At 39.5% G+C, this 11,758-nt stretch overlaps 1 pseudogene; it reads right to left on the bottom strand.

Annotated features, from left to right (window-relative positions):
• Positions 1-578: 578 nt before the first annotated feature.
• On the bottom strand, positions 579-10,591 carry LOC143100848 (interferon-induced GTP-binding protein Mx-like; annotated as a pseudogene).
• Between the last annotated feature and the right edge of the window lie 1,167 nt (positions 10,592-11,758).

Genomic DNA, 11,758 nt, shown 5'->3' on the forward strand with positions numbered 1-11,758 from the left:
CACACACTCACACACACACACACCCACACACATAACATAAACATAACACAAACAATCAAGAATTTCTCAGAATTATGAACAGGCAAGATGGAGGTGGGGTTGTATAAAATGAATTTTACATGTGAAATCTATGAACTAATCATGTTTTGGGACTTGTTGTCTAGCAGATACCAGTGAGAATTGAGTGTGGATAATGCAATTTAGTGAGACAGTTAGAATCATATAGGCCTTTCAGCGTGATTTATTTTTGTGGAAAAAATGTGCTGGAATGGGCGGCGGTCATATTTTGTACCGCTCTGCGGTACATCTAGTTAGTTATACTGTAATGCCTTTTAAGTACATTTCCAATACACTTGGGATGTTACAAAATTGTACTGCGACTGTGTTCCGAATGCTCATGAATCTCTTTTTGTATAATGTACTTAAGAACACTTAAAGTTTGAAAAAAGTTGTTCCATTTTAGCATACAATTTACACTTGAAGTGTGGTCAAATTGATTTTAAGTTGAACTTAATACATAATTGAATACACTTAAATACACTTGGATTTGACGAAAAAAGTACGCACTGTACTTAGTACACATTTAAAAAGAATATTTTTAATAGATTTTTTTTTCACCTGGGATGACATGGCAGAAGTACAGTGCATGAAAAGTTAATCATACATCATAAATATTTGTTCCCAGCTTAATATGTGTGTGTGTGTTAGTGATAAAGAGAGAGAGATAGACGTGGTTAAAGCCCAATAAAACTATGACAAAATAATTCTAAAGTTAGCAGGATAGTTCTACAAACCTTTTTACGTTCCCAAAAACATGTTTTTCAAAATATTTTTTTCATCTATCATATTTCAACACAGAGCAGCTAGGTCACTACAGATCTGTCTTATTTTCCTCTAATTTGACTCAATATTGAATGCTGTATATTGCTGTATATGAAGGCTGAATATTCAGTAGCGATTTAAAAACTAAACAGGTATTCTGAACTAGAACTCAGGAAAAGACATTCCAAACACCTTTGACATCTGGCCTATATATCTGGCACAGACTTGGCCAGAACTTGACGGGCCTTCTTCAATCTCTCAATTCGCCCTGAAAGATACTTCCTCTTCCGGGCGATGTCTCCTTTCTCCTGGACAAAACTCTCTGCATCTTTGTGTCTTATCATGCCTGACATGGCTGCCTTCACATTAACAATGTACTGCTCCAACATGTGGTACAGCACAATCAGGGGCACTTGATTGGCCAGTCTATCGGAGGTGATCTGAGGGAACGAAACCAGATGTAAAAGCAAGCATGAACAGACACAGGGAAAGTATGTAAATGTTCTGTACAAAAAGAAGACGAGGAAGCCAGTGACGTACCATGTAGTAGGCGCTTAGATGTTGAGCCATCTCGCGAATGTCTGCACTGACAGGCTTAACAACTCTCTGGGCAGCACGCAGGACAAAGAGATTAGTAGATTCAGGTCTCGCTTTGACAGCTTCTAACTGGCGGCTGTAGAGACCATCTTGTGAATAAATTATTCTCTCCATCTTAAACTGTGACTTCAGTCTCTCCTCGGCCCTTTCGAACTCCTGTTCTCTAAGGTCCTCCAGTGGATCCTTAGCAGCCCTCATCAGACTGGGATAAGCTTCAAAAAAGGTGCTGGTGGTTTGGTTCACAGCAGTGGTGATGGTCTCTTTTTTTAAGATAACAGGAGAGGAAGAGGAAAGTTGAAGTTTGAAACTGACATGTCATAAAAGTAATCTAGCTCAACAACAAGCTGATCCAATGTGTTCAAATTCAATTTGAACAGACAAATATTAACCACACACCTCTCCAGGAATGCACCGATCTGACGTTTTAATACCAAAACCATGGGCTTTAGGTACTGGCCGGTACAGAGGTATTCCTTTGCTATGTGCACCTTAAAACATGACAGCGTATGTATGCCGCCTCTGCATATGAATACATGAGTTTTGCGTAAACACATAGGAGAATTTCTCATAGAAATACTCCAAATTTGGGTATTTGAGGTATAACTTTGCAAATATTTCTTTGAAAAATGTGAGGGGGTCAAATTGGAGGCACTGTTTGCCATGGAATGACCCGGCTTTGGAGATATTGCAAGTGCAATACTCGCACATGGACATAAACACTGAACAACATAGAGGTGAATTGAATAGATTGATCAGTATCAGGTAGATATCTGACAATAATTATAACAATAATATCAGACAGATGCCATACTCCACCCATTTTGAAAGCAGTGGAAAGTTGCCACATAGAGTAAAAACAGTGAGTGAATATGAGTCAAGACTTGAGTCATGAGGCTAGTTTCTAAGGTAACATTGAACAATCCTGACCTTTCTAAGGCAAAGATGAAACAGAGAAATAGACAGTTCTTTTTCATTCTTTCCTTCACCTGTGGTAGCTCGTAGGAGATTCATCGCCGGTTCTTCTAAGTCTTCCACATGTCTTCTGACAATGGTTTCAAATGTCCTGTAGTTCACAAAGCCAGGCAGCTCTTTGCCTCTGTGAGCGTTGCTATCCTCTACCTCGTCACGTAAATACTCCTCTACTAAAGACAGACAAAGTGTTTGGAAAATGTCACATGTTTGTTTTCCCATAGATACACTCACATTTCCAAGATGACCACCATATTAAAAAAAATACCAAACCAAATTTGGTATAGTCAACCAGCAAACCAAGGTATGGAGCTTACATTGGATGGCTTTATTGTCGAGTTCTGTCTTCCATTTACTGAATAATATCCGAATGTTTGTAAAAACTCTTATCTGGGAGTCTCCAACATCCTCCTCTGCCCTGACCATGTCTGTGAGAACCTGGTTGAAGCTGTTAATTTTCTGTAACATACAAAATCAGAGTGTTCAAAACCAATGCACTCAAACAACTGTAGACTTTCACATATTATTCAGTTTACCTCAATGAGGAAGTTGGCCCTTTCAGCTTCATCTTGAGGGACTCCATCTCCCAGCCTTCTCAGGTCTGTAGAAGCCTTCTCCAGTTTCTCTTTAATCTGTTTCTCCAACTGGGGAAGGGATCTCTGATGCAATGTACAAAAAAAACACAATATTTGTTATTACAAACCAAACCAATATACTATACAATTAAGCAAGGCTGCAAAAAGTAACTCTACTGCACTGTAAGTCTAATGTAGTTGCATGACAAAGAGACTATATGCTTTTTCTGACTCATGAAACATCTCTTTAAGAGTGGTTTGATTTAAATCACTTGTATGGTTGTAATCCTACAAAAAAAGTAATTTAGTCGTCATCCGAGCTGGTGTATTATTAGCCTGGTATAAATTAAGGTAAGAGCAATAGGTAGATAGAGCAAGGTGTGTATTCAGTGTTTTAATAATTTTATTACTTACAACACATAGATAATGTTGTGAACTATTAATGTTATTTATACTCAAATACTGAACATCCCAAAATACACCCATCCTCGACATACTTACTTTGATGTGAGACACCAGTTCATTGGTTAGTCTTTCTGATAGGTGAGGAATAGTGGCTTTCCCTTCATCCAGACAAGCGCTATGGATAAGAAAAAGGTTGAGACATTGGAAGGGATTTGTGGTTATATTGATTTGTCCGTTATAGCCATTCAAGTTTACTGGTGCTGCTGCTTGACTTTACCGGAGGTGGGTGTGGTTTTCAAAGAACTTCTTCTCCCTGTCTAGTGCTTTGGTCAGAGACATTTTATCATTGATATCTTTCTGGCCTCGACACTTCACCACCATGTAGCCTTTCTTGAGTGGGATGACCAGATTGTTGAGAGTATTGACAACACTCTCCTCTGCCCCTTTGTCCACTAAGTCAGGTTTTGTCAGGATGCCTGAAGGGGTGACAATATGAGTGTGCACTTTGATCTTAGACCGTGGACAAGAGATAGAGAGGTCACTGATTCATTTTTCACAATCTCAAAATTTTCAGAAAGGCACATAAGGAACGACGAACAACACATGACAAGACACAATGAATAACTGCATTACCTAGAGTCCGTTGCCCATGAGGATCCACTGTTTTAGCCATCTTCAGGGCCTCTGTGGTGGCGATGTCAACATTTGCAGGTACCACAACCAAATTTATCGTCTCTTGCTTTTTAATGAACGTTTCTATCAGTCTCTTAATCTGTAACACAGGGGTATGTGCAGGATGACTGTGTTGTGCAGTGCATTACAGTATATAACAAAATGTAGTCATTATTTGTATACATACAACATTATTACCTATACTTCTGAGGGGTATTTCACAAAGGCAGAATTAAGACATCCAAGATAAGTGATAAAGCGAGGTTTGACATAGCGTTGTCTGGTCATCCCAGCTCAACTCGTTTCACTAATGCCCATCCAGGATGAGTAGGAGCGACTATGTCAAGCCAGGTGTAAGTAATTCAGGATGTGTGCGCGTTCTCGTTTCTGCTCCAAAGTGCCCATGGTTGGAATAAAAAAAGACGCGGAAAATAGTCATTCACAGTGAACAACCGCTTTTGATATAGACTAACAATGAAGTAAAGTTGTCCTTTTTGGAATGGGGAATCATGGCTATTTCTGTAAAACAGCAGAGTAGGCGTGGTAGACCAACTGAATGCAAATTTACGTATGCACCCACATGTGAGTGCTTCCTTGTCTCGGCACACAACGTCGTTAAGAAAGCGCTTGCCACTGAAAAGATGCACATATGATACTTTAATATTATAGTTGAAAATACCTTCGAAAGCTTGCCCCTCCACTTCCAATCAACTACAGTAGGCTATTCATCAAACGTCTACCAATAAAATAAGCAAACAATGAGTACCTAGGCCTATGTTAATAATTATAAATTATAAGGCTATCACAATTAAAATAATAACCATATGGTAGTAGGCAGACAATCTGTTTTGTTTTGCGAGCAAATACATTTAGCAAATAGTTTATAAATGGAATAAAGCTCCTTAAAAATTAGCACGGAGGTCTGATGTGAATGACAGCTAGTTGAACCAATAAGACGACATAATTACCATTAGAATTAACTTAGCTTGGCTGTTAGCCTGGTCGGGACCAGGCTAGGTGCAGAGAATAAATCCCCATGGTAACTTATGTGCCATCTCTTTTGTGAAACCAAGTCAAGGCTAAATTCATCCAGGATAACCTAAAAATCCCAGCTTAATCCCTTATCTGGGTTTTGTGAAATACCCCTCAGGTTGTATAAATGTGTAAATGTTGTTTTCTCCTTGGACCACTACTAACGTTTAGCCATGAAGTAATTAATCTATTTAGTCTCACCTGTTCTTCAATGTCCTGGGACTGGTTGCCTGTGGACACTGGTGGAATGGATCTCCAGGTTAATCATCTCATGACTGATGTCTTTTCCTTCTCCAGCAAGAGCATTCTGAGCTATAAGAGAAGAAACTCATCAGAAAATGAATCTTTAATGAAATTAAACTTTAATCTTATGTACAGTTACAACAACATTGGTCAGAGAGCATGGAAGGAGATAAAGTCTTTATCTAGTTGTAAGTTAAGTTAAGTTGATCCCTTAAGAGAAATTTGTCTGGAGCATACGAGAGTACAGGCTTCGCACATGTAACATCACAACCAGGCTGCTACGAAACACACATGGTAACATCCAACTCTAGGCTACACAGTTCATCGTACAGCACACACACAATACATAAATACATAAATTATTGCTTATCGCACTGCCATATACTGAAATATTGTCCAATGCCCCTCCCCCCATTGCAAACAATCTCATCTCTTATTGTTGAGCAGTTTGATAAATTGCAGTAATGATAATTGATATTTGTTTAGCTTGCATGTTGTTAGCCTATGTACTGATAGCAATAAATCCAAAACAGAATATTAGACAGAACTTGGCGCTGCTGTGTTTTTTTTTGTTTTTATCACCAAGAGTGCATGAGTTAAGCTAACACTAGTCTTGTTTTGTTTTTGAGTAGATGTATTGTTTTTGTTTTACATCTACACTCAAGTATCAATAGGCCTCTTTTAAGTACGCCTGAGCTAACTAGCTGCCGCTAGGGGCGTCTAGATGTCTTTGTGAGCTAATATGAGCTAACTGAAAAGGCTTGACTAAACAGCTTTGTCTCCGTTTTTTTTTAAGCAGGAAAATCTTCCTGCAGCCCATTTAAGTTGTCCCCCAATTTATTTTTAAATCTTTTATTTCTTTATATGTGTTTGTTTCCATTTTTTGTTTCAAGTCCTTCTGTTTTGAAATGTTGTCTTTGTTTTCTTGGGTCAAAAGTTTTCACACCTTTTGCTATCTTATCTCACTGCCTTTGTTTTTAGCATCACTGTATTCTATAACCAACCCCCCAGCTTCTCCCCCATGGATACGGAGCTTCACTGGGGAGTGGGGAGATATGAACCTATGAGGAGTGTTAATGGGAGACAATTGGCATTGTTGATTTCAACCATTTGTCTTTCTTTAATTTATTTTATCTTTTGGGGTTTAACATGTTAAAGATTTTTATTTTTGCTTGTATGACAATGGGAAATGTTTGCTACATGTTTACGCCTTGTTTGATGTGGGCAAATGTTCAATTGAATGGATTCATACCCACAACTTGAGTTTCTTTATGTTTGAAATTACTTTTATTTGGTTATAGTTAAGAAACTATAAAAAGGGGGAGATAGATAGATGGTATTGACTTGAAATACTTTCTTTTCTAAGTTTACTGGTTTTATTGCTCAAATTGTCATTTTGTTTTAAATGCCTAATGTTTTGTTTTACTGACCCTCACTTCTAATGCAAAAATCTCTTTAAAAGACATGCAGGGATACCCTACCCACGTGAGTCTGTGGATTTTTCTTTTAAACATCTAAACTTAACCAAAGTTTATTTATTTTCTTTATATTGGCCTTTTGCCAATAGATGCAAATGTGTAGTCTCTGTTTGGAGATAAATAGCTCTGCTATGTTAGAAGACCCATAGGTGTGACTGTCTCCAATTGAGAAACTGAATACATTAGCATACTTTTGTTGACTTGTGAATCTGCATTCACGAGACACTGTTTGACTCTGTTTACACTCATGCTAATGTCTCTCCAAGTTGTTGTGAAACCACTCTCCAGTCTCTCCAGAATCTCTTTCATGCCAGAAGGGACAAAGGGAGGTGTGACATGCCTTTGTCTTCGACTACCACTACGCAAACATCTCAAGAAGATCCTTTCAAGATGGCGGATGGCTCCACCAACCAGGCTCAGCTACCACGCCAGTACAACCCAGAGCAGCAGCGGAGCTGCCACTGGACGAGATTGATGGACCAGACAACTCTGCCCTGGGCTCAGGTACAGCCCAGAGCAGCAGCAGTGGCCAGCCAGGCATGTCATGAGACGAGACTGGACGAGGCTCAGGAACCACAGGTCCAACGGAACCTGTGGCAGAAGCAACTGCCATGACTCTGGAAGCAACAAAACTGGACTGACTAAAAGCAACAAAAGCAACAAAAGGGGGTGCCGAAAGCAGCCTCGCACTCCCGCATCATCAAAGACACTCATCGCACATTGTTCACTGCCTGCAATACATGTGGACATATTTGGACTGACACAAGGGTGCACGCCGAACGCGGCCTGCATGCACACCCTTTGCACTCGCATACACTTACACTGAAACAATGCAGACACATTCAAGTTTCATAAGAGGACCCTTCAACGGAAGAGAAACGCAAGAAAGGATGTATGCTGAACGCTGCTTTCCTTGCTCACGCACAAACTTACATTGATTATGGACTGATTATGGACTTTATAAAAAAAAAAAAATTGTAAAATTGTTCAAGAATGCTCATGTTTATGGAATCTTATGTTAAAATTCAAGTCATTCAGACTTGAAAAGGGGGAATTGATAGCAATAAATTTATGGTTAAAATGGATAATAATTTAACTTCAAGACTGCTTTTAGTTAGCCATGTAACCCTTGGTTTAAACAAAGACACCCTCCCCTCCCCCAATGGAATGCTAATGTGCTGGTTAAGGACTATCAGGTACACAAGACAAAGGATGCTACCTTGATATAATTATGTGTCATGAAATGTAAATGTATTCATGTTTGGTATCATTCTGATAGTCTCAGTACAAGGTTTGTAATGATTTGATTGTGAGAATGTTTGGAACATTCTATAAGTGATATTTCTGATATATATGATATCTCCCCTCATGCTATTCTGATAAGAATGTATAGGTGTGAAATAGGTGTGTGAGTAGGTGTGTCTGATGCCAACTGGAGAACCAATCAAGTGGGCTTGTTTTTGGCGCCATTTTCCTCTTTGTTTAACTCATACAAAAGTGATTAACTTGCATTGTAAGACACAAGATTAGAACATGGAGAACTGAGGAGAGGAGGAGTTGGCTACAGGCCAACCTAGGCCTTTCAGGCCTGGGCTAGGCCTACATAGACCATAGACCTTTTTTTGTACCCTCTCTGCTCGTAACAGAATAAACTTGATTCCTGAGTTTTTCCTGAAGTTCGCCAGTCTAAGATTAATATAAAGTAATTATTCACCACAATTACTTTCAGTACAATGTAAAGAAAATGGGGGAGCTCAGCTTATACACCCCAGGGGAGCCCCTGTATTTATTCCCTGTGTGAGGGACAAGGTGGGTTAACTTTCACCTTTAACTGCCTTCTAGTGAGAAAGGCAAAGTACAATAACAACAAAGTTCGATAAAAAGTTTGTCATGCATGGCAGAATGCAATCAGAAGTTTTGGACCCATCCGGCCACCAAACCCTCTCACCACTCCCATTGTCACACATGTGCACACACACACACACACACACATGCACACACACATGCACATACACACACATGCACACACACACACGCACACACACACACAAATACTGCATATGATCTGCAACAAATGAGTACACAGACCTTTGGTAACAGCGTCCCCCACTTCAGCTGGGTTTTTCAGCTCCACTTTGATATGGTTCTGGTATGAAAGCATTCCATACCAGTGAGTGCCATTTTTGACTCTCTTCAACTTCAGTACCAAGGGGCAGCGTGTAACAATGCCTGATCATGAATAATGAACAACGACGAATGTGAACCGTAGGTGTAGGCTACTTGTAAATATACATACAGCACACTGTTCCAATACATCTTCTACATTCACAGTCAAGTAATATTGAAATAGAAAGAAACTGGAATATAAGAAAACACCATATTGCACACACAGCATCATATCCGGTTAAGTCATGATGCCTAATGTGCCGATAATTCTATTTCTGGGTCCAACTGGGCCTAGAGGGGCTTGCTTTTTCCATAAAGTTTCCCCCCCCCCCACTGTTCAGCCTACAACAAAAATGGCCATTTTAACACACACCCTTGATTATAGGCTCATCTGGCTGCACAGCTACATGTATTACTTTGTTAGAGTTAAAGGAACCATATGTAAGATTGTGGCCAAAACTGGTACTGCAATCACTTTCAAATTACTGTAGAGCGGTGTATCCCCTCCCTCTCCCCCGACTTGAGGTTGCCAACCCGGATGCCGAAACACTACTGACTTTGTGATTAGTAGATAGGTAGAGGGTAGCACATCAGGCCAAAACACAACATCCACATCAGTTGAGGGCTGTAACTTCACTTTTTAAATGACAATATCCTGGCCGGATTACTGTTGTCAGTGATATTAGTATTTGAAATGAACATGACTTCTTAATGTCTAGTGACATATCAGGGCCATTTTATGATTAATTGAAATACATTTCTTACATATGGTTCCTTTAAGCCATTTTTTTACCCACTAAAAAGATGATGGTGAAAAGAGTGAAAACAGGCTGGCTGCGCTTGTTAGTTTTTTGGCCAAAAGAGAGGTTGGCTACACTGAAACGACTTGTGGCGTCAGACTTAATCCGGATAGACACATCTTAACTTCAAAACGTTTTGTAATGCTCTACTGCACAAATGGCAAAACTGGTAAGATTACAATGCATGCGTGTAATTGTCTCAAGCAAGTAACGTATGGCATTGTTAGCTTACCAGTGCCCCTTGGCAATGCTACTCCTGAGAGAGCTTCAAGCACAGAGCTCTTTCCTGAGCTCTGGTCCCCTATGACCGCGATGGCAGGTAGAGCCAGGTCCTGCTCCACTCCCAAGGACCTCAGGGAGTCCACCAAGTCAATGCAGGGTCGCACTTTTTCTTCATAATGCTGGGAAAGATGGTTGATTTCTTCAAGCGGGGTAGAATTCTTCTTAGACATTTGGGTTTTTATAGATGGTCCGTTTTCTTCAAAATAGTTCAAAAATGTTTCCCCTGATGTGATGAGTCAGACAAATTGAAATTGAATAGCTTCATATCAGCCAAACACTGAATAAATCATGCCTGTTGTTCTACCCTATCAGTTAGCTTTAATTCCAGTTAGCTTTAAAAACCATAAACCAACAACATGTTATCTGCTAAATGAATTAATTGCAAATAAGTAAATGTTATGTAAATCATTCTCATGTAGCTTATCATCACACATAAAATAATTCAAACTCATTAAACAGAATGAAACCAACGCTGAAAATACATTTAATTGCCCACCTTACTCTTCTTCTGTCCTATTTGGCACACACAGCACTCCTGCACTGAAGGGTGTGACTAGTTTCGATTTTGAAAAACATACAAAATTATGCCTTATTAGACATTCTCTGATGTCACTCCTCCCAGAGTGGAAGACGCCCTCTAGTGGAAGACGTATGGGAAGTTGAGTAGTCTGTGACTGGTAAAAGGTGGTAATTTCAGTTGGAACGTCAATTACCACCCTTTTCTCCCTTTGGTGCTTATAAAGTAATGTGTTGAATACCTCAGCTGTTTTGCATCACACTGAATGGAGGACAGATTCATCTGAAATTTAACAGTGTTGGCCTATTGCATTAGAACCACTGATCCTTAAATCGTGGTAGGAGGAATAACTGTTCTGTTTTGTTGAGGCCATGACACATGACAAGACCAAAACATAAAACATTGATTTTGTTGACAGGCCTAGACCTGTGCTGGTCATGTTTCACTGCAAATACGTTTTTCCCCTTCATTTTTTATAAACCTCATTTTGGTCAAAGAGAACAACTCCATAGGCTATACTTTTAAAATGCAATTGTGTGACCATGTCTATTGGGGACAGTAGGCCTAGTTAAGTTTCCTTTTCCTGAAAAGCCTGACATAAGCCTACTAAAGCCCTATGGGCTAGGTGCACTATTACTTGAAGTCTTCAAACCAGTTTCCTGTTCATTGACATGGCTGGGGTACTGTCTATTTGACTCCCTGTCTGTTTCACCTACCAGGACTGCAAGAAATCTAGGAGTTGTTCTCGACAACCAACTTGCCAAAATGTTTGGCAAGTTGAAAGTATACTCATGTTGTTTCTGACATTGCCTGTGACTGTGGCAACAGCTGAGCGATCTTTTTCCAAACTCAAACTTATTAAGACCTACCTAAGGAGCAGCATGGGACAGGAGAGGCTCACTGGGCGGCGGTCATATTTTGTACCGCTCTGCGGTACATCTAGTTAGTTATACTGTAATGCCTTTTAAGTACATTTCCAATACACTTGGGATGTTACAAAATTGTACTGCGACTGTGTTCCGAATGCTCATGAATCTCTTTTTGTATAATGTACTTAAGAACACTTAAAGTTTGAAAAAAGTTGTTCCATTTTAGCATACAATTTACACTTGAAGTGTGGTCAAATTGATTTTAAGTTGAACTTAATACATAATTGAATACACTTAAATACACTTGGATTTGACGAAAAAAGTACGCACT

This window comes from Alosa pseudoharengus, unplaced genomic scaffold (assembly GCF_046254945.1).
Source record: "Alosa pseudoharengus isolate Yale_2024_CS ecotype anadromous, Long Island Sound unplaced genomic scaffold, YU_APseudo_1.1 YU_APseudo_1.1_scf_3, whole genome shotgun sequence".
In the NCBI taxonomy this organism is placed as follows: Eukaryota; Metazoa; Chordata; class Actinopteri; order Clupeiformes; family Clupeidae; genus Alosa; species Alosa pseudoharengus.